Here is a 26527-nt window from a genome sequence, read left to right as displayed (position 1 = left end):
GCATATTTTATATAACATATTAACATTTTGTTTTTTTTTTATTTAAGTATATATACCAATGACCAATACCTATACAGAAGTTTGTATTTTCACAGGACATTCCTTAAATAGTACAAAAAATCTCAACAACTTGAAAATATGCTGTTCAAGTATATTTAAAAATTCCAAAAATCAGATTAAAATCATTATTGAAAAAACAAAGGATTGGTGAACAACTCTGTACAGAGTACAGACATTTTCAATTTTCAATTTTTTTTTTTTTTTTTTATATTTCTATAAGTATTGTTACAAAAATGGTTGTTCCGTCAAAAAGTTTTAAAATTGCATACAAAGTTATTTATTATTTGATATCAATCAAACGAAGAAGAATGATTTCAGTTATTTTGTTGAAATTCAAAAATATTATTCGTGGGTAGGTACTTAATACTTTTAACGTGTATTATTATTATATTTTATGCACACGATGACATTTTTCACTGTATTGCAGTTTTCAGCTTTTCCGTTTTCAATTTTCAATTATTTAAAAATACCGTATTACTAATAGTAAAATGAAGAACTTTATGAACAATACAAATTAAATTAATAATATAAGCTAACACACCTTCGCTCAAAGTCTTTTTTAGTACCTATATGCAATGATTTATCATTGAGTTCAAATTTAACACATATACCTACATTACGGTGACTTACTCAATGACGAGGTAAACTCTACACTTGTTATAATTTTTATACAGCAGAGTTGTTATCCGTTTCCCCAGTATTTTTCGTTTGCCTAATCGTTAAGAAATAATTAAGAAAAAAATTGGACAATTTGTACCTTTGACTCTCCCCCCCCTCCCCTCCCCCCCCCCCCAACACGGACCAGCTAGATTGGCCTTGAGAAAATATATTGAAGTTGAAGCATTTTTTCTACTCTAAAATGTATCCGCAGACACAAAAAAAAACACGTCATTGTAAAATCAATACATTCATTGCTCCGCTCAGAATCTTAAATAAACATTTAACTTTTAAATTTTCATACTTGTCTAGGAAGGACATATATAAATTCAAAAGTTACTAGTATCTACGGAATTACGGTACAAGTTAATTGAAAAACACGTTTGGTGTTCTGACTGTTGAAAATAAAGTAGGTTAATTTTAAGTAATTACATTTATATAACACATTATACATAAACGTGTAAAACAATTATACACAACACTATTATAGTTATTCAATAGGCACTAACAACGCGATAGAAAATTTACCTAAATGTATAGTTATCTATAAGTATAACAATGATGACAGTAATATAATATCAATACTGTTATTTATAACACACACTTTGACTTATCCAAAAAATATTTAAACAAAAATATATAGAAAAAAGTGTACACATTAATAACGAATTCGTATATTATGAGGCATAACAAACAATATACATTTTATAGTTAGGCAGTAAATTTCACTATTATTGCAATATCAGTATTTTTTTTAATAACAATAGAAATGGGTCGTTTTCATATACTTGATATTTTCAATGCCAAATAATAAATTAAACATGATGGTATTCGTAGTAGTATATGTGACGATGTGTGTAAAAAACTACTGTCATGAACATGATTACTAAATATTTAGTTTCGAATGAATCTAATTAGATGGTATATTTTTTTTTTTGTAATTTAGTTGGACACTTTTGGACGGTTGGACTTAATACCCCCCTATACTATATTGATATCCTTTATGAGCATATCATTAACTGTTCGACATTACAAGTGACCATTCTTTAAGTATAAAAATAAAAGTTTTATTAGTTATAGATCTGGATATGTAAACCTGTATGTATACAAAATATTTAATTTTTGTTTTCTTTAGCAATATTGATGGAATATTGAATTAATATTAAGTTATGTAGTGCGCGTAAAATATATAAGTATAGGACCGCAACGATTCAGTACTGGGAACAAAATATAGGTGTCTACAAAGAGATTTTCGAATTGGAAAACTTATTACTTAACGTCCAAATCATTAACACGTGTGTTTGCATAATACGTATATATAGTATATTATACTTACACCTCCCACGAATATTTACTAATTTAAACTTTTGGGTGATAATATTATGAAAATGGCATGTGCATTATTCGACCATTTTTAATTTGTAGATATTCGTATAGTAGGGCACATCGTTACATAAAATATACGAATGACTGAAGGTGTACACTGCACATGACGAATACCTAACAATGTATGAATTTACAAAAATATATTGTTACACACTTACTGAATCACAGAAATTCGTATTTGTTATCAATAGTTTGACTTTTATCAATCACAATATAATAATCATACGGATGCCGGTACAGTGGATTAATAAATAATACATTACTAGTTTCGAAAAACTTTAACACATTAAAATATTTTACCACGTCAGATAACAGTGTCTTGTTAGAACGCCAGTTTTATATTATATAACAATATAACATGGTGTATATATCATTATAGTTCTACGCACTTTGACATAGAAAGCGTTTACACTGCAGTTGGGTTATATTCTCGATTTTAAAATGATAATAAATAATTAGCAGTTACCTGCACGGTATACATACATTATGAGCTAAACAGGTATCAACTTTTAGTCGGATGAAATTATAAAAACATTTTTGTTACACAATCTGACATTCACTAATTTTATAAAATATACCAGACAATGTATAACACAAACGCACCGTTGAATTTTTTTTTTTTTTGTTTTCTCATAATAACTTACTAGAATTAGAGCAACACTATGGTCAGTGATATAAAAATATAATAATAACCAATGGTAGTATACATAAGAGTATTACCACTTAGAGGGATCTCGGTACAATATTTGCTTTATTTCTCGGACCAACGTGCAACATAGATAAAATTCATTCGCGTAAAATCGTTTTTTTTTTATGGTTTTTGAGTAATTGTAGAGCAAAATCACCTATTACAAAAATTATACAGAGCATAATATTTTTGAGGGTTTGGCACTTTGGTCCTCTGTACACTTTTATTTTATTATTATTATTTGACTTTAAAAATGTTTTTGTAAAATTTAAACGGTTATTCAATTGTATTGAGATAATATTTAGACAAATCGATGTGTAATAGGTACCCTAAAAAAGAATATTCTCCATAATTTTATGTACTGGGTGATTTTACTCTAAGATAACTAAAAAACAAAATGATTTTGAATAAATGTCTTTTGTCCATGTTATGTGTGAGTCAGGGAGAGAAAACAAACAGTGTGCTGACATCCACTTAATAAATAATTAACTACTTGCAGACAAAAATATACTTAAAAGGTCACACGTTACACAAAACTTAACTTTGTACTTATCTATACTTGTTAGTTTGTCTTGAAAACAATAAATATTAAATAGTATAACATATATTTATTATTTACAGTCATGTACACTTTGAAGTAAATCCATAATTTTCATACATCTCACTTTTATAATAACACACACCTTTTAGGTATTATGAACGTTTTTTTTAATCGACTGTAAATAAATGTACTTTTTTTATATCATTTAGAAAAGAAAAAATATTCAATATGTACACAAAATTACGCACAAGTGTCGATAAGCATGTTACAAAAAAGTAAAAAGGTAGAACAATTTGAGGTGAATCTTCTATAAAAATTTCGAATGTTAACTAGGGGAAAGAAAAACTCTTATGCATTTCTAACTGAAAAATAATTTAAACATTTTCGAATCGATGAATCTTGTCAAAATTCAAACTTTAAATACATATAAAAAATAATTGTGACTATGTGTCTTTAATACTTATGAACTTCCACTAAAGAAACTTATGAGGAACATCACATTAAATTTTCAAGTTTTTTTCTTAAGTGATAAAGTTTTTATCGATTATAATTTAAAACAAATTTACAACATTTGAAAAAATTTCTCAAGGCTATAAATAGCTCAAAAAGAGACAAAATAATTTGAACATTTTACCATCTATTGAAAATAGTAATTTTAACATTTGGTGAAAATTTCAAGTGTCTACGGATGTTAGTTTTTGATTTTTCAAAAATTGGTTTTACGTAAAAATGACCATTTTTTTTTATTTTCCCAACGCTGTCTAAAAATACCTCTCAAAAGTACCAGCTAGATTCACTTTTCTATCACAAAAGTAGCTGATGTCGAAAGTCAATTTTAATTCATGGTTACTGCACGTAGTTAATACTTAAATACACAAACAAATCATAAATTACAATAAATTATACAAATACATTTTAAACCTATAATATGTTATTATTTATTATATTATCTTAAAAAAAATTATACAATAATAAAACAAATAATAGGGAAATTATTTAAAATACCTATGTTAAATTATTAATTACAGGTTAGGTACTTAGGTTACATAGTACTTTCAACTTGATAATGGGTAAAAATATAGAATTAGATTGTAATAAAAATGTTATAATAAAATGTATTATTTACTAGGTAAGTTAAGATAACAACAATATTGTTATTATACCATTTTGATCAAAACTACTACAATGCACTTAAGTATAATTTTTTAAAGGGAAATGCATTGTTTTCGATAAAATAAGTGGTGGTGTGGAATATTAAAATTAAAAAAGTAAAAAATTTCATCACACACCTCCTCCCCTCCCCGTAACCCACAATAACTACGACCACTGTAGTAGTACCTGCAGTGTAGGACCTAATCAAGGCCGTTGGCCACTGGATAATATCGAATTAAGTTTAATATTAACACCAATAACTAATATAACAATAAATAATAATAATATTATAATTTAATATAAATTCTAAGTACTGTAATGACTATACCTATGTTGTGCGAATTACCTGCAACTTATTTGAACCGACGAACATCGGTGGTGAAGAATAAACGATAAAGGAATTGACGTTGGCGTTTTAGATCTTAAAAGCGGTGGGCGAGTTGAGAGTTCTATATATAATAATATGTTTGTACCGACAATATATTGTTGTGCGATTATACCGTACAAGGAGATTTTCTTCGGCGTTCAATTCGCTATAATCTGCGACAACTAGTTTGGGCGAACAAATATTTTTTACTCTTCTACGACCGCCCGACGACTGCGATGGTCACTCCGGTACTCAAAACATATCGGAATTTTCCGTTAATCGCGAATAATCTTTTCTATCGGTATGTATATAGAGGTTATTTCGACGGGGGGGGGGGGGGGTTCGTGATGATGACGCAAACATTAGATAAATGTCTACCGACGTAAAGACCATGAATTATATTTTTAATCGAAAAGTGCGTGTGACAAAATCGGCCTGCACAATCCCCATGACAAAACCATTCGATCGCCACTATATAGCCGTTATTTGTGTTAACAATATGATCTTGTTGTTTTATCTTAGATTTTCATTGATTCAATAGATGTTTTTCGTTCCGCGTACAATATAATATCGTCGAATGACATCTAAAATGCGCTCGGAAAACATAATACCTACCTACGTAAATTGATAATTTATATTTTGTGTGATAACAGGTCGTGTGCAGGTTAACAATTAGTCAACAGGCAGTCAACATTATCTCCAGCGGGCATGATGCTACCGCACATCTCTGCAGAGGTGTTCAATAAACATTATATAGCAGTATTAACGTATTGCACTGCATATTATATTATTTTATTTATTTACAATATAACCTTGAATTGAAATCTCGCCGCAAAGTACGACGACATGCCGTCAGGTGTACAAGCAATATAGTTATATACTTACAATAATAATATAATATATTATGAAAGGCGAATCGTATGAGTTTCATCGCGACGACATGCTGTTGTGACATTCGAGGGAATTGCGTCCAGTCGTTTCCAAACCTCAGCATCAATGTACATATTATATTTTATTCGTACTTTTTTTTCGTAATAATTTTAAATTATTATTTTTTACCCCGATCTCCGGACTGAACAATCCCACCCGCAATAATGGTTTTTTTCATACAAATCTATAGACGAGATAACGTGAAATGGGTCGTATTATTTTTGTTTTAAACAATGATTTATTAATTTTTTTTCCTGCAGGATTTCGCGTGTGGCGATTTCTACACAATTGTAATTTATGCCGCAGCTACAATTTCAAACGTGAACTCGAGCACTTTTCAAATACGAGAAGCATTTGTCAATCAGCCCAGAACTGCCACACGGATGTTCCGTATATATATATTATAATATTGCGCCAACCGCAACAAAATATACTGTCACAACGCGGATGTGTTCGTTTTGAATTATTCGGCCGAATAACAACAATATTTTTTTTTTTAAAGTCGCCGTGTATTTACGATACATTTTGATAATGACTATCGATTACGAACATTTATTAAATTTATTATTACCTATACAGTGTATTGTTTGAACTGCAGGTACGGTTCGGTATTGCATACCTACAGTGTAACGCGATGCTCTATTCGAAGGACCAGAAAAAACTTAAATATTAGTTAGTACATATAATGGGTTTGTTTTTGTGTTAAAAATACAGTTTAAGCTGTTTAAAGCAAATTATAATATAATATTCGCCAGTTTTTTTTTAAACTGTGTACCTGCTCTTGGAGAACAACTAATGCGCATAGTGTTTTGAAGGTGGTGAACAGTTAATCTTGAACGATATTTATTCTTTAAAAAACGTCATTTTGGAAAACGAAGTTTCACATATGTATATGTGGAGCCAAAGTACATCAAAATACCACATAAAGATACATCAAAATATATCTAGGAACACCAGCATTATAAATAATATTCTTGGCGGTCCAGTTATTTCACCTCCACGGGCCACCTATTGCCGACTCCTGCTATAGGTAGGTTAGGTAGCTAGGTTAGAAATTACTATAGGAATATCGGGAGATAGTGAATCTCGTTTTTAATTTTTACCTTTTTCATAGCTCGAGTGAATCTTATCGACAAATTATACTCAATTGCTGCCCGAGTGCGTTCTCGGTCCGCAGCTGTGGCCTATATAGTCATATAGAGGTAGGTTATTTTGGATAAACTAATCGGCTAAAAACTTTTAAGATACAGGTCCGACAAATGACGATCGTCTATGATAGTTCAAATGTAAACAATTAATATAAGATATCAGTACACTCGCCCTAACTTGTAAAAAATGGCCTTAAGCCAAAATAATGAAATAAATAATAGCAATAACCAAGGATTTCAGCCAGTTCACCTCCACGTGTCTCGTGGTGCACCCTAGGTAACTCTAAATGAACTGGAACGCACTCGGGCCACGTCAAAAAATTCTCGGGACGTACTCGGAACATTAAATAAGGATCATTTCGGGACACTCTCGGGAAACTCGCGAGTATCGAGTATACCGTCGACGAAACTTTTTCGCATAATAATGTTGAATCCAGGTCAATTGCCACCCGCGACCATTTGCCACCCGTCGGATTTTAAGGATAGCGGACAGTTGCCACCTGCAGCGGACAATTACCACCCACAATATAACTACTATGACAAGGATGTCATGTGGCTTTACGTTAAGCTCTTTTTTTTTTTTTTAATTTCAGTAACTAGTAAGATCAAGTTGAAGAAACTTGTATTTCATTTTCAAACCTTATGTATTAACATTAATTATATTATGAATTTTTATATCGAAAATGGATTTAAAAGTCTTAATATTACTTAAGATCCGATAAACAACTTTTTAAATTTTTTATCCGAAAAAGCCTAGTTATAGTTGTTGAATACTATACAAAAAGTATGGGTACAACATTTGTATCAAATTGTTTGTTATCAAATTTTGATAAATAAAGTTGTTTAAATTGTTATTGCTTTAGTATAAGATCTAAACAAAACAAGACACGAGGAATCCTATTTTATTTAAGAAATCCATATCGAGTAATTAGATCGATTAGCATTCGCCATTCAATACGTTAGAATGAAAAAAAGTCTTTCGAATCTCTTTAAGTGTTATTTTTTCCTATTCTTCTATAGTGGCTATATTGACCGAATACCAATGATGTTGAAATCTTTATTACTTCGTTCAACGTTGTTTCCAATTCCAATAGTCAACTTTATTATACGATTGTAAAATATTTCGTTAAAATATTGTATACAATAATTTGCAGATAATGAATTTTCAAGTAAGAATTAATATCCGTCACTATTCAAATTCCAAAATCGACTTCAACGAACGACCTATGGAAAACATCATGCAGTATAGATTCTACACTTAGGTGTCCATCATAATACTATACCTGTCCGTCTGAAAAAAAATAATACGTCTATAGTCATTAATAGGTAGTAGGCACCTATACGTCGTAATATAATAACGATTCATTAACCTCCGCAACGGATCGCGATGACGTAGTATGTCGATAACGTTTTGACGTCTATAATAGTAATGAGAATATGTACGGCGGTGACGGAAGACAAGTCAAATACTTTAGCCTTATACGTACACGTAATAATGTATTGATATGTAAGTATATATTATAAATATGATATGAAAATAATTTTTAAAAAAACAATAATAAAAATAATAATATGCATAAAATTATGTGTACGGTATGTGATGAAAATATGGTGTAACCGTGTAGCTACCATCATAGCCTATAAGGTAACCGTTACCTATTTTAGAGGACTATAATAATTATCACACGATAGCAGGAAACGTGTCATTTCCCGTCACATCGGATTTGTTTGGCAGCTTTTTTGAATCCATCGATTCCGTATAGATAACCAAGGGATGGGTAAGATATTATCAGATATTATAGGTACATTTTTAGTGATTGGATTTTAAGAAGCTGAGGTGAGCTATCACGGCGCGGTAACCATAGAAGCTATAAGTTATAAATTGTCAGATTGATAATTTACCTCAGTTAGCTGCCATTCCGACCACAGAGCCGCCTTGCTCGAAGTTTTAGTTTTAGGTCGACATGTCGCATGTCCTGTTTGACCTATGCCGACCCATTCCTTTATTATCCATGTACCACGGTTCACCGTTTGACTCATAAGACGTACCTAGTTTAAATGTTAACTGTTTTCTGTTATTAATTATTATTATCATATTGTGTATCATTCCGGCTCCGACCGCGGGTCACACGGTTCAGGGGAGAAATTTTTTTCTCCCGATTCAGTCGCCGCCGCGGACAATTCATAATAATTTATCAATATTATTCGCAAACCGTAATGATAATATTGATTATGCCTAACGTCAAAAACTCGAAATCTGTTGAAACCAATACAGACTCGTACGTTATAGTGTGTAAGTTAATACATTTAAATACTTTACATAATCTATACTTATATGGCAGGCGACTACCGCATTATACCACGACGTGTAGGCGCGTGCGCCCGAAGCGACGTAACGCATACAATGTGCATAGTTGGCCGATCGTTCCCTTCGTGCAATGTTACAGATTTACATCCTCGACGGTTGTATGTAACATAACAACATGTTGGTAATAAAATAATTCGTCGTGATATTACTATATATATTTTAATAATAAAAATAATATCGTATATTTTCAGTTTGTCCCAAATGCCGCAGACCAAATTTAATATTTGAACAATTTATATCGGCTCGTCGACAATCAACCTAAATAAATAAAAACCAGTGGAATCTCTGCCGCTCAATCATTACCGCGATAGCCGGCATGGCATATTGGCATCGTCGCGGCGCAAACCGTACATAATATTATTCTTACTTATTATTGCCCCCCCCACCGGGTTACACTGTGTATAATACTATTATTATTATTATATGTGTGTGATGTGTGATGTGTCGTAATAATTGTCCGTCGTGTGTGTACGGGCGGCGGTTGTAAATATACTAAATTGTAATAAACTGTAATAACCACGTCAGTACGTCACACTCTGCTTATTGCAGTGATGGAAATCTCAATTTTCAGCATGTCATTTAAGTCTATTATTACGCATTTACGCACGACTATACTCGCATTTATGTAGATGCGATGTGTTGAACTATCGTCGGATCGTACGCAATGAATAACAATATGTTAATGCATTAGGTACCTATATTATAATATTGTGTTGTTCGCGTACATATTATTTCGTTTTATTCGACGGTCTGACCTCTTGAGAGGTTTTTCGATATTCGATATAATATTATTTTCAGTTGATTTTGATTACCCGCGATTACAGTCCGTTGCATATTTTACATCGGATTTTTGATTTTTTTCGTTTCTACGTGGTTGGTACCTATATACTACCGGCCCAAGCGACAACTCAATCGATAAATTTTGATTATTTTTTTCGTCTAGTATAACATCTAATAATTATTGTTCGTGACAAATAATTATAGATAACGACGGACTATATCGAACTATATAGAAATCAGAATATTGACAACTTCCGCTCCATGCAAAGGGTCGAAAATCATCGGATACTGCATGATAACATGACATACGTGTATTCCTTTTATTATCACCGAGAAGAACCTAGGCGGCGCCTATTATACAAACATTACAAAACGCAGAGAATGACTAACATTATTCGTGGAAACTGATATTACAATACCTATACTAATAATGCAACATAATAGGTACCGCAATAACACTATAGTGAACAATAATAATAATATCGTACATTGAACACCATTATTGTTTATTAATTATTAGTTATTACATTATATATTATTATAAAACAGGAATTATTTCGTTTTTTCTACTTCTCGCGAAACGACATTTCTCATAATATTAATACGATTTAAAATTTTTACCGACAACGCCGGCATGCTTAATAATATTATGGTGTTGGAATATTTTTCAGTTCTGTCGAATGTACCCGAAATGGCAGGAACTCGATGAATCCGACGACGGCAACTACGGTGCTGATGTGTACTTAGGGTATGACGTTGTGGTATGTGCTACGGTTTAGAGTAGGTACCTGGTACCTGTACATATATTTTAGACTATAATACACTATTATTTATTACAGCACCGTAACGGTTCGTACACTCATGCCCCGTGATGCTATTACACCATATTATTATTATTTAATACCGCCGATCCGAATAAACTAATGTGCAGTAGGAGCACCTACGCGCGGACGGCTACAGCAAACGACTTTTGATTTTATCGAAAATTTGTTTTCCCGTGGACTGCGTCGCAGCCAAAATACCTACATTGTAATAATATTATTGTGACGTCGTACATGATATCATTATTCATTACAAGCCACCGGACACCGATCGAAGCATGAAAAAAAGTAAAAAAAACTGTTCCTACCGGGAGCGCAGAAGCGATAATACGGCGCACTCTGTGAGAGCAAGCGGACGTTACCATGTATAATGTATATAGCTGCAATAATAATATTATTATTATTATTATTATTACGCCTGTCGGTCGCTACATGCCATAGGTCCGCTACTTTCATAATATTTTATGGGAGGAATATAATATGATATTTTATATCGCAATGGACGATGGTAAATATAATGCTTGGTGAAACACAAACATGAAACGATTTTTTATTTTCAAAAACACCTGTCATCGGGTTTGAACGTAATTAATAATTGTTAATAATTACAATATTATACTGCAGTATATACTCTGCATTGTATTCCATCTACCTAATACCTAGTATACCTATACCTAAATATTATAATACCGTATTCATGAATAATATGTCGATTATTACTTAGTTTAGTACCTAGGTGGCTATAGGTACTATAGGTAGGTGCTATTATTGTAATATATATATATTTATTAACTATGAATATTGAAAATACAATTTATAATCAAATGTTATTTAATTAAAATATATAAAGAATACATATTATACTAGTTGTATACTTGTATAGTTGTATCTACACTTGTACAGCACTAGTCATTGAACAACATTTGATATTATGTTCGTTCACTCTGAATTTTAAACCGATCCAAACAATAATTTTAAATATCTGGCAATTGTTCACTTCAAAACACACGAATAAATATTTTAAACAAAATTTATTATTTCATTTAAAATGAGACAATGACTGATTAGGTACCTGATTTTAATCATTAAGCTTATTAGTTATTATTAATAATTCTATTGGAATAACAACAATAAACAATTTGATAAAATGTCCTTAACGACCGTACCCATCTATTCAAAACTATTATGACCTCCACTTCTATAATTAGGTTTTGGAACAGTATTCAAATTGTTAATTTGCAATTGAAAAAAAATGCATTTATAGATACTAAACGCTTAAATAATATCAAAACATAGTGCAATTATGTACCTTTTTTTGGAAATGTTATTATTGTCATTTTTTTAAAAATAGGTACATTTTTCCAGCGGAAATATTCGGGTTTAGGATAATAACGAATTATATAAAACAAAAATAAAAGTTACCTAGCTATGATAATTTTTATCGATGTACATTTTTTGAAATATTATGTAATGTACCTATAAATGTATAAAATATTATTAAATCGAAACTATTTTTTTTTTGTAAGCAGTAAATTCTATTTAAAAAAAAATATGTCGCAAGACTTAATGTTTTTATTCAATAAAAGACACAGTTAGAATATCTTGTTTTTTTCACATAATATGATTATCATTAACACATCGCACATGCGCAAAGCGTTATACAACAATATAATATTATTATATAGCTCAAACCTCAAACGTTTTTGATATAATTATTTTCATGTGATTATATTATAAATTAATATCAAGTTTGTCGACTATAAGGACGTAAGATAGTGTGCAGTGAGGCTAGTGAGCGTATATTAATCTAAAAGTAATTAAATAATTATTGATTCAATGAAATCTATATTTTCTTATATAACCGAATTTTCTCATTACTTTAGAATAATAGAATATCCTTAAAAATATGTTGTGGTATATTGCTTAAGTTACGTTCAAAAAAATCATATTGACAACTACCTATAGTTGTTGTTATATATATTATGCTTATTAGTTATTAGTCATATCATACAATTAAATGATATTATCACAACGTTGAATAGGGATAATAGGGTGAAAACACGACAACAAATTGAGTAGTACATACATCGATGTACATTGCACATGGGATAACTGAATAAGTGTCTTCCAATCTGACATTAACATAAGGTTAGGTTGGAAAAAATATTACTTTTGAATTATTAAATTTAAAAAAAAAAAAAACATTTTTATGTTATTGCTTGCGGTTGTGAATTGAATATTATTATTGATATGAAAAAAGAGCAGGCATGTTAACAAAATGACTAATTCATTACTAGGAAACTGTTTTTAGTTTCTTACAAATGGTTCATATTCACGTGTTATGCCGGTTTTTTTTTATCAAACGTCGTTTTCTTGTCGTGTTAAAACAAAATTATAATTATACCTATCATTCATGACTACACTGAATTAATGACATAACCTATACACCTATGGTTTTAAATTAATGAAAAGAAACTCGTTCTTGAATAATTATGCATAAAAAACGGATATTTGGACGCTACTTATTTTTAAACATTTTATTTGTAAATAAAATTTGAGAGCAAATTCTTATTTTTATAAGTAGAAAAACTGGGTCGTTATTGTATATAGTGACCTCAATACACCTGCTCTCGATGGTAGGGTAATGGTATCGCATATGGATAGGGTTGCAGTGGTTATAGGTATATGAGTCCTGCTCTCCCGCAGACAGCACTATTCAATGCGTATGGTTTCTTTATTCAATGTCTATAACAATAGGTTGTGTTTTATATACATTCAGTTAATATTTTTTTCATCAAATTCCTTATTTCAGAATAAGGGTCATGTGGGATCTTAAACACGGCCCTATACTCATATTATGTAAGGAACTAAGAACTTAGTTAATATTTTACTAAATTATTTATAAGGTTAGTCGGTGCATATAATAATATGTACTATAGGTACCATACTATATCATAATATAATGTATTTTAAAAGGTATATGTTTTTATAATAAAATCCATTCAACAAAATTAATAGGTACCTATGCTACCTACTATACGAAATGTAATTTCAAGTATCACTAAGATAATTTATAAAACAATCAATTTATATGGTACATACATTTTTAATTTTTAAACATGTACATTTTAATGACTTTCACACCTAAGTCTCTATGATGTTTTGTTATTTAATATTAAAAATGAAATTTGTCAATTCTACCTATGTCATAATATAATATATATTATGTTCGTGTTTTTAATTGTAAGCTCTTCAAAAATAAAGATTACTTCTAAAATTATACCGGTTATACGTTTTTTTTTAAAAATTATATTGTTATTATGTTGGTTTTAGTTGGTATAGTTGGTAACTTTAATACTAATTTAAATAAATAATATTGAAGTATATTACAATTTTACTTACTAAATTGTATTGTGTATAGTAAAAATTAATAATCGTAATGATAAAAAGTTTTAATTCTATACAAATTATATTTTTTTCATCACATAAAAATAACTAAAATCGTTATTTTTCGTTTGATTACCAAATTTTATAAAAGTTTGAGTTTTAAATATCAATAAAAAAAATTGAATGTATCTTTAAGATTTTTAAGTCGATGTAAGAAAAACTATTCTATTTACAAGTTAAGTTATTAAAAATGATAATTGTATTAAGTTTTATAACTACTAAACTACATAAATATTTTACATATTTTCTAGATTTTGACGCGAATTTCATAAAAATATTAACTTTAAACGCTATTATAAACAAAAATGTAACTATATGTATTTTCGGTATTTAATATTTATCAATTGCAATATAAACATATAAGGAAGCTATTGTATTAAATTTTTAATTTTTTTCTTACTCACAAACTAAAGTTTTACCACTACTTATCATTTATAAATCGAAATAAAACTAAAAAAGTAGAAAATTTAAAATGTCGTCTATAAAATATATGAAATAATACAAAAAGAAACGAAATAATGTCTAGAAAATGATATTATAAATATTTGATGAAAAAATCAAGTCTGCGATTAATCATTTTTGAAGTTTATTATAACCAAATAACAAAATCAGTTTTGTTAATCAGACATCAAAATTTAAAAAATACACATCACTATTCACTGTATAAAACTAATTCATTAATAAAACTAAAAAACACGGTAACACCAATATATTCATTGGTCTGTTCAAAATTGAATAGTATCTCTTGTATCTTTTCGAAAATGTAAAATGAATAACTTTGTATCTAGTATTTAGAAGCAAAAATTGATGAATATATAAATACCTTGTATCTAGATACTTTTTTTTTGAAGTTGTTCTCCCATCTATTATTTATCTATTATTTTATTGTATTCATATCCTATTCAAATATTTCCAATTTCTTAAATATTTATTTAAATTATTCTAGTTTATAACATATACCTACCTAGTATCATAAAATGTGTGTAACATTATTAATTGTGGATATATGATTTTTTTATTTTATAAAATATGCTCAATTATATTTTTGTTTTGGATTGCAATTTTAATTGTTGAACAATTTTACACAGTAATGCAATTTGAGTTTAGAAGAAGACTTTTTAAAAATTGAATTATTAGTCATTACTCATTAATTATTATTTGAACTAAAATTGTAATTTATATTAAAATTTGTTTTGTTTTCGCCATGTAGGTATTTGTTATTAACATAAATAACTATGATATTTGTATGCATATGCAGCGTTCTCTAAATATAATTGCATGTCAGGCTTAAAACAAGCATCACTGACCCAAACAATTGTATAGCGTTTGAAAAAAAATCATTTAAATAAATATAAAAGTTTTTATTGAATTTCTTCTACACGAAATAATTTTTGAGTTTATTATAGACTATAGTTATTATTTGGTAAATCCGTCTAATGAATTCATAAATGATAACTACAAAATACAAATCTTAAATCCTTAATAAAACGTTGAACAGTCTTAAAGAAAATGTATACTGAAACGGATGTTTAAATTCTGTCCCCCTGTTATAAACCAAACTCATACACACCTATATAATAAGTGGAAGGATTTATGAGTTAATTTAAAACGGGAATAATATTATGTTTAAGTCCTGTAGTAATAAACTCATTTGAGATATGACTATGTGAGCAGTATATTATAATGTCAGCGTTATTTATTTTTTTAATGTTGGCTTAACCACATCCGCATTATTATGGAAATTATTCAAATAGGTCATCAGTTTACCCTAAAAAAAAAACAATAATAATAATAATAGTCATAAGAACAATAAACATATGTTCATTTAGGATTACTTTTATCGTTTGGTTACCATTTTTTTTTAAAAAGATGATATATCAGTTCCTTTATAACAACCCTTTGTACTTTGTAGGCGTACCAACTACTGCTATGTGTAAGTAACTAAAACAATATAGACTTAATTTTAAAATAATATAATAAACCATTGTTATTAATAGAAATATTTAGGAGGTTATTCTTATAGTATTATGCAATTTTAGTTTTTATTCATTCTAGTGTGTTAAGTCTGAATGGTTATTGATTTGCAGTAATATGGGATGGGTAAAAAGACAATTTTGATTTTTATTGTTATTTGTTGGTAAAAATGTCTAACAAATAATGATATATTAATATCGTATCACTATCATCAATAAACTTATTAAAATATATATGCAGCGTAACGCATACGATTATAGGACACAGTACATAACGACATAACGTACCGTTCATATTATGTAGGACCTACCTATATTGCCTACGCAATAGGTATAAATATTATTTTTTCAATGTAAGCTAAATCAGCTGGAAAAATGGAAAAATGTAAGACATAGCCGGTATAGGAATATAATATAATTCTTAAGTATTTAAATATTTTAGATCAAAGAAATGTATTAGTTACAATTAATTATAAGGTATAATTAATATAAATATATGTTTAATTTTTACACGTAGATTTAAATGATTTAATTATATATTTTATTTGTATGCGTTTTAATTTTTTTGATTTTATATGGAGATTTATACCTGTATTTTATTTTAACTGGAACGCTTACTTCATTTGACTATTTTTATTGATTATAACAATATTTTTTATAAATATTCAAATCAAGCAATATACCTAAAATTTGACGTTGACAAAAAAAACGTGTATTTTAATTTATAATTATACATTTTCCCAGCTTCGCCGTTCGGACCAGTCATTAAACAAACAATTTTCATAACAATTAATTCATTGATATACGTGTATTTTAATTATTTCCAAAAGATTTTAGAAAATAATAATGAGCAATCACAGTGCTCGTATAATAGTTGTTGTAGCGTCCTAATCGTTTTTCGTCCGTCGTCATTATCTTTAGTAATTCTTGTTTACTATTTTGACACCAACGAAACGAAGGCCTTGTTCTCTTATTTTTCGAGTTTTATGCAACATCATTTCCATATCGTTTGTTATTTTAGTATTTTACCAACGCACAAAGTAATAATAATATTATATTATTATCAATTGTGCGAATAATAGGATGGCATTGACTTAAATGATTTCCAAAATATATAGAAACATTATACGCTTTTGTCACTTGTTTCTTTTCTGTGTGTTGTTTTAATCGCTTACAATGTTGTAAATAATATCACGTCTACTAAAGATCGATATAAGACCATCCGTACGAACTGTGAAAATGCACTTTACGCGTATCTTGGCAATGTCCTGTCTGTCGTAGAATATCGTTTGTGTCCGTAAAAAATATAATAATAGTACTTATCTATATTGTACAAGATAATATTATGAAATTTTGTTTTTTTTTTTAATTTTCAATCCGTAGATTGGCTTACAATAAAATGATCCCTTCAAAATCCCTTGCATATGTCCTTATCCTTAAGTTTTCTGTACAAGTCCACTCTTGCATCTTTGATTATTTAGATAGTTATATAACATGTTCTTGGCCTTCTTCTTCTTCTACATGTTTCCCTTCTATCATAGAATCCTGAATCATATCTTCTAGTGAGAAGTTCGCATCGTTGTGTCTAAACGTATGACCTATCATATGCCATAGTCTCGATGTCATTCTGTTTAGCAAAGATCATTTTTATTTTACTAAATCCAACACTTCTTATTGTTCGTCTTCACATTTCTGTCCTTTTTTCTCCAGTACCATATCTCTACAGTCTAGAACCTCTAGCATGTTTTCGCCATTTTTGTTTAACGTCCATGTTTCACTACCTTAACATAATGCTAAACTCCATACATACGTTTTAATTAAACGTTTTCTTGTTGTAATACTCTCCTATATTATAATTTCAGTTTAAATTTTCAAATTAAATTTTAGTTTTCGTTTATATTATTATGATTGGGTATTCAATTGGTTTACCTACTTATATTTATTATTTATATTTCACAGCATGTTTTCCAATGTTAATTTAATTATAAAATATTATATTAAGCTAGCTGTCGTCAATTAAATTAATTACAAACTGAACATATTTATGAAAAAAAAAAAATACCAGACGGTTAAAATAATAATAAATAAATAAATAATTAATATAATATGTCATATTATTAAGTGCATACTATATTTTTAACGAATCGATTAATGACCGACCTAGCGACCAAATAACAGCACACATATTATATCGGATCAAATGAGCACTGATGAAATTGCGTACGTTGTAATACCTATAATATCGGTGCCTATAATCTATAATATAAATTATAATATGATATTATCATATTATGATATACGTATTATATTATGATTGTAAACCCAGATAGAGCCCGTGGTTGGCGGCAGTAATTATTCTTATTATTCTTGTTTGATATCGTTTAGTTTATATCTTTAGTATATTTCTCTATTTTTATTTTTCGTATTCACTTCATTGGAATCGCACGCTAATTAGACGCGTAGTTTCGTCGAGCCTTCGTAAAATGTTGTAAATCGTACTTATAGAAATTCTGCTGGCCGCGGTTATATTATTAATGACCGTTGGAACGATTACCATAACGCAGGCCAGGTAATTTCCCACGTACTAAAATTATATTAAAATAACAGTAATATTATAGTGTATAATACTCTTGTGTGCCTATATATTATTATGACTCTGGAGTTCGTCACCGCCACGATCGCTAACGATTTTCCCGATAATTCTAGTGGTCGTCGTGGTGGGGGAGGGGGCGATTATCATAATACTATGATAATGTTGTGATGCCTATGATTACAGAATTGAATAATGAATATCATAGAGAAAAAATGGATTCCTACTTTGTGGGGTTGGTATGAAAATACGATATAATATTGTGCATATAGATACGCTGACGGCAACGATTAATTGATAATGTCACAAGTGTTTTCCGTTCGCGTTTCTCTGTAGTACGCAAATGCGCAGTAATATTACCAAACATAATGTTTGAAAATTATTACTAATGTAGGTAATCGTTATCAAAACAAAATAATAACGAATATTAATATCACAGATTATATAATAATAATAATAACAATAATAATATAATCTGTGATTTAAAATATTTATATTGACGGTTTGCGAGCCAAATGTTACTAACACCAGCTAATTACTGTGGTGTCATGAAAAAATAATTTCCAACACATAATATATTCACGATGCATAATATTATGGCGTAGGTATCTGGTATACAATATTTACGTACCTGCAATTATATAGGTATACCTATTTTAATTATTGACTGGCCCGGTAAAATTGTAAAATTATTGGCCTGCCTATAATAGCTCACATATCCGAAAAAGGCTGAACAATTGTCTCTGCAGTATTTATATTATACTTAATAGATAATATAATATGTATAAAAAATGCAATAGATTTTTTGTGCAAGTGTTTGTTCGCCGTCATGAGAGTTTTAGGAGTATTACAGGATACGTACTGTGATGGTCTGAGTCGTAAGACTCTTTGTTGTTGTTGTGTTGGATCCAAGTCCGTGGTTCCCCAGACGCCTTCTGATGTCTCGAGTTTTACACGGAACTTGTTCCATAAGGTTTTTCAATTCATTCAATACACGGCCAATAATATTATATTGATACAATACAATTTATCGTGAATCGGGCCCTTTCAAGTCCAAACTCAATCGTTATTGTTTATTTACAATTTTTTTTTTTAGTATTCTATTTTTCAGCTCGTTCGTATATAATATGTGTGTGAGTGCGCCAAACGCGACGACATGCGTTTTTATGACTTACCTACCAGAGTTTTACCGTATAACCGCGACCTCGAATACAGTCGCACACCACGTACATGAAATATATTAAAATGAACAATGTATATAGGTACAACACATTATATATTATATTCAATATTGATGTGTATAAGTATGCTACGAGCTGATGAGTATTATATTTTGCTCTATCACCAGAATAATTTGGCCGAGATTATTAATCTTATAACACTCATCTCTGTATAATACTGCAGAAACAGAAGCTATATTATTATATAGAGATCACTCTGGTCTCTGAGGCCTATATGCATTGTCATCAGAGCCGTGCCAAGGGGGGGGGGGGGGGTGGTGGTGGAGGCAAATGGGGAAAGCGTCCTATGCTGGAAAAAGTTGTAACATTTATTTAAGGGTTACTAATGTTTAAATAATTATGTGTGTTTAATAGGGGTGCCAAATATTATTGCCCCGGGGCACCAATGAAAGTTAGCACGGCACTGATTATCATTAGTATAATATAGTACATATAGGTAATAATATATGGTATTAAATATACATATTATGTATTATGTATTGTATTTATAATAATATGTTCGTATAACCGTATTGGTGGCTGCAAACGTGCATATTATGATGCGTATTGTTGTCATATTCACTATTTAAAATAATAATAATCGTAGGTACCTAACATAGTCGGCCGGAACAGTATTCGTCATTCGTGGCAATATGAGAGTCGCGTCGGACTGACACGGCGTGAGACGTTCGGGTATCATTATTATGACAGAAAACTTCCATAGGTATTGCCGTATTTCAGGAATATATTATGATATGTTATAATCTTAGCATTGTGCTGTAAATTAAAATTCGAAATTGAATGGATTTGCGAGACACTTGTTTCAAAATGTTATTGGCTTTACTTTAATTTATCCAGGGAAATTAGTTTGGTTTGTATAGTTCATTTATTTGGTTTTTAGTTTCTGCGTGCGTAATCGACTTTATTAGTAGTGACATTGGAAGGGGCTGTTTAGAAAGTTGCATATTTGCGTATCGTTTCTGCTTCTTCGGGATGGATTAATATCGTAATGAGGCTGAGGGATATCTGCAATGTGATTACTAAAAAGGGCGGCTTTTTCTTCATCGGATATACCTAGCTAAAGAATTGGTGGTGTGATTTCTTTTCTTTGAGTTATTTATTATGTTACTAAGTAGTCAGTTTTAGGGCATAGCAATGCTATATTTTGGAATAATTGTTGAGATATATATTTGAATAGTTATTTTTTGAGTCGATGTGTTATTGAATGCATGTTTGTCATTGGGTACCTTGTTTATTACATCTTACCGTGTTAGCACTACATTTCTCAGCTATTAAACGTTTAATACAAGTGTGGGGAATGGGGATCCATATTCCATAATACAATGATATTGTTTGTGATTTACGTTTGTCCAAGATATTGATATAGATTCTTGGATTTATGTCACAAAGTATTGAGCTCCGTATCTAAGTCATCTTTTCATTTTAGTTTGATGTTCTGCAGTTCCATCATTTTTTAAAAAAAAAAGAAACTGTAGCTAACTTCTCAATAACTGTTGTGCACTTGTGCCACTAACGAGTAAAGAAGAATGGATGGCTTCTTATTCACAATACCAACGCCTGTTTAGTATATTTTACTATTTCGGGTTTCTTGTTGCGGACGCTTTGCAGGCTGCAAAGATAGGTATGCCTACTTTGACTCACCAACTCGCCGTAAAAATGTAAGGCTGTGTGCACGGGTTCAAAACCCACCGTGTAGTGTCGTGTTACATGGGTAACAAAATGTTGGTAACACGTTACCCCAAAGTTGAATATAATATATTCCACTCTACACTATGCGTTTGGTGTACTTACTCGCCGTAGTGTGGACCCAGATTCAAACTCGAAAGACGTTCCGTGTACCTACCTTTATATTGTATTCTACCATATTATACGTATATGGTCGTGGTACATGCCGTGCGCTGTAGGTATAGTCAAATAATAATTAATAATACGCGAACGAGTCTCGGGCTGTAAAACACATCACACGTCATAATATACGACTCGTCTCGGGCCTTGTTTATGAACGTATATTATATTTTATTTACACGCGTGGAAATGTTATTAAGTATTGTATCCATCGCCAGCGACGACGACGCATAATATAGTATAATCATTGTATGGTGTTATATTGTGTTATCGATTTTAACCAACCTCGTTTGACTCGGTTTTATTTGCATTGAAACACATAATATACGATATACCTATACAATACTATATACCGTATTGAAATGACCTCACGTCCTCACCGCTCGAGCTAAGACCGTGAATTGTTTTGTTTTTCGCTACTGTTGAACTGTTTGTGTGTCGGAAATTCTCGCGCGCGCGTGTGTGTGTGTATTATTGTAACATAATATAATAATATTAATGATATTTTAGTGTTGTGGCCGGCGAAGACGATCATATAGTTTGCGACGTTTGTCGAAAATACGTCGTATTTTGTACACGACAGAAAAAAAACAAGCAAACCTGGTAGTTGTGTGCTTTGTATAGTCTAGAGTTGAATAAGATGTTTAATTTGTAGGTAACATGTTACCAACATTTTATTACCTATGTATTAAATACATGAAATATGACACGATGTAGTGTGAACCAAGCGTGTCTTTTCAGTTTTTTAATATTGTTGGTGCCGAAATGTTATAGTAGGCAAATCATTACCAAGTCACAATATACTCGATATAGACATATTATAGTGAGACTTGGGTAGTATTCCGAATACAGTATTTGGAATACATTTTTTTTAAAGTATTCAAGTATTCAATACAGTATTTTGAATACTTTTTACAAGTATTCTGAGTACAGTATTCGGAATACTTTTTTTCTTATATAGGTATACTTTTATAAATTAATAATAATTACACAATATTAACTATATTAATTTGAATATAACTTATAACTAATAGATAGCCAAATAGGTGTGTATTATCGAGATTATAATAATGTTCATTTATAAACACAGAATTGAAAAAATAATATTTTTGCTATTGAAATCTAAATCTACTAAAAAAAGTATTCGAAAAATATTTGGAATACTTTTTGTGAAGTATTCCAAATACTTAGGAATATTATTATCATAAAGTATTCGAATACATATTCTGAATACTTTATTTTTATGTATTCGGATTTCGGAATATGTATTTGAAATACTTTAAAAAAGTATTTTACCCAAGTCTGCATATAGTCATGGTTTATTGTACATAAACCTATCTACCTGTAGTTGTAGGCTAAGTATGCGATAATATTTAAAATTCTAACAACTATTGGAATGACATTTTTAGATTTTATTTTTATTTATTGATGACAAATTATAAATTGTTGTGATTATCTTTTATCACGATTTAACGCGATTAGGACCTTTTAGTTAGTTTTCTGTACAGTAAGTTGTAGTCAGTAGAAACAAAAACCTTGTGCCATGGACAGTGTTATCGTATCATTATTATATTTTATTCTTTATAGTAAAATATATATATATATATATATATATATGTATCACTTGTTATTGTACTGACTACAACTGTTATCAATTTTCTCTTAGCAGGTACAGTTGGACAATAATTATTGATGGACCACGGCAAAAACGTATTAAATAAAAAATACTCAATATCATAATAGGTATTATATTAAAACACGTCATGTCGGCGATATGATTTGATTTGAAAGAAGGCGTTTTTTTACAAGACGTGTCCAAATTCACACACCGCCTGCGGTCGTACCTCAAACGACGCGGCTGATGGACTGCAGTGAACCTATAATAATAATAATATCGGTAAAACCTGGTTAACACTACACCGGTGCCGTGCCGCGTTCCTTTTAACATAGGTAATAAAATGTTGGTAACGCGTCAACTACGTCAAGTCGACGATATTACGCATTCAACTCTACATTATACGACACGGATTACGTCGTGTCCGGCCCATGTCTCATTCGGCCGCGACAATCCGGCACGTGGAGGCCCCAAGTTCACTGCTGTAGGTTGCTGCGTGCGACACCGTGCCGTGCGTGCGCGTGCGTTTTTGACAGAGTAAATGCGCACCGTATGAATTCCGAGTAACGTGTGTCGCGTGATGGTTTTCCTCGATGACGTCCGCTCGCCGATAATATAATAATAATAATAATAATAATAATATTACATTATTACACGATAACATTCACGCAAACGAATATTGTGCGTAATTAAAACCAATAATTATCACGTAGCCGTCGACAGTCATTCGGGTATACGACGTTTATAATTGATATTATGTAAATCGTCTTTATTATAATATAAGAGTATAATAATAATAATAATTTGAAAAAAAAAAAAAACAAAGTACAATTGAATGTTGGACCATCATATTATATAGACATTATATTATATATGACGAATTTAATTAATTTTTTCTTCGTAATGTACGTACGACGTATATTATACAACTCTTTGCATATTTTTTTTTTACTTGACATACATATATTAATTATTATAATACTTTGTATCACGATTGTGGTGAATTCGTTTAAACCCCTAGTTTTTTGCACACCGAGTACAACTCCGTTGTTTGTACATCGTATATTTTGAGCTGTGGTGATTATTTCGAAACGTTAATAATATTAACATAATATATACATAATATATTGTATACACCTTTATAACCTATAGCTACTCCAATGGTGTCGATTTACTTGAAATTCAATTCCACCAATTGACAAACACCGTGTTCAACGAGTTGGTCCATATAGTATTGGTGCGTTGTAGTTATGCACTTATATACGTGTGAAATTATAACCATATTATTTATATTTGATATGCATCGTTATAATATACGGACCGACTGTCCGGGTATCGTTAAAACGCCAATAAAACATTTTTCTAGAACATTATAATGTAGGTACCCTGTGTAGATACAGAGATATATTATACTGTTGTATACTGGAGATATATAATCACCTCGGACATGGCTGGTAAAGTAAAATAATAAATACAATTTATCGCATTCGTGTAATTTGCGAGTTGCAGGCTTACGTTAAAAATCGAGATGTTCATTTGATATTACAAATAATGGGCAATGGCAGTATTATTCTAGAATTGTAATAATAATAATAATAATCATAGAAATAAACTTGCACAGTTGTATACATCGTAATGATAATAATTAAATAATGTTATTTAGGTCATTTGTGAGTAAACAAAAACACAAATTTAGTTCTTTAAATTATCGTACCTAGTTGAATTAGATATCCTCAAAAAGAAACGCGTGGAACTTAATTATTATTTGTGTAGGTACACCTACCTTTAATATAAAACAGTATAATATCAAAAGTTTTTATAATTTATTTTAGTGTACTCTTTTGTGTAATTATTATTATACATCTGTAAATATATCATAAATACGTTAAGACAATCTGAAAATGCATATAAAATAATAATAAATTGTATAATTTGATTTGTATTTAGCTTTTTAAACACAAGTTGTATAAGATGAATCTTTTAACAAGTTTTATTATCAAAAAAAATGTTTATTCATTTAAGATTCTGAGAGATTTTCATCATCAATATATTTTCTATAAGGAAGTAAATCAATATAGAAGATACATTGGAAAGTCAAAAATTAAAAATGTCCCAGTACTTTTCATAATGATAAGGAATAACAAAAAAAATTGAGGAAAACTGGAATTCTTGAGTAAAACAAGTTTTTGACAAAATTGATTTTCTCATTTCTTAGCAATTCAAAAACAAAACTCGTAGATACTTTAAATTTTCAAAATATTTTGACTCGAGCTATTTATAGATATTTTACATTTTCAATTTATTTTAATGTTAATATTTTGATATCGATAAAAACATTTATGTTCAGTCACACTACATGACACATTAAAATTTAATATAAGGTTCACAACGAGTTGTTGTTACTGGAATTAAAAACAAAAGTTAATCGTAAATCTTCAATCATTTTTTATGAGTGTGAAATTTAAAATTTTTTTACAAAACTGTATATAATACACGCGTAAAATAACGATTTCTTATTTTGTTGTAGTTGTACTTTGTCATTCAAAAACGAATAACCGTAGAGGTTTGAATTTTTCACCAAATGTTTAAATTAGCATTTTCTATATATGATATAATTTTCTAAATATTTTGGTTCTTTTTTATCTATTTATAGACATTTTCTATTTTTTTTTTCAATAAATATCTTTTAAAAAAAATTGACTTGGACATTTAATTCAAGGTTTCTCATAATATGTTAGCATAGCTATTTAAAAATATTAAAGATACCAGCATAAAAGCAATTTTTTTTTTATAATCATTTGCAATTGTTATTATTTTATATATTGACGAATTTAGATATTTAAACGAATAGTAAAAATGTTGACTAGTTTGCTGTAATTCAGAAATATTATTCGCGAGGATCAACTTTCTTGGATGAT

This window comes from Metopolophium dirhodum, chromosome 3, assembly GCF_019925205.1.
Source record: "Metopolophium dirhodum isolate CAU chromosome 3, ASM1992520v1, whole genome shotgun sequence".
NCBI classification, from domain to species: Eukaryota; Metazoa; Arthropoda; class Insecta; order Hemiptera; family Aphididae; genus Metopolophium; species Metopolophium dirhodum.
Note: the sequence above shows the minus strand (reverse complement) of the source record.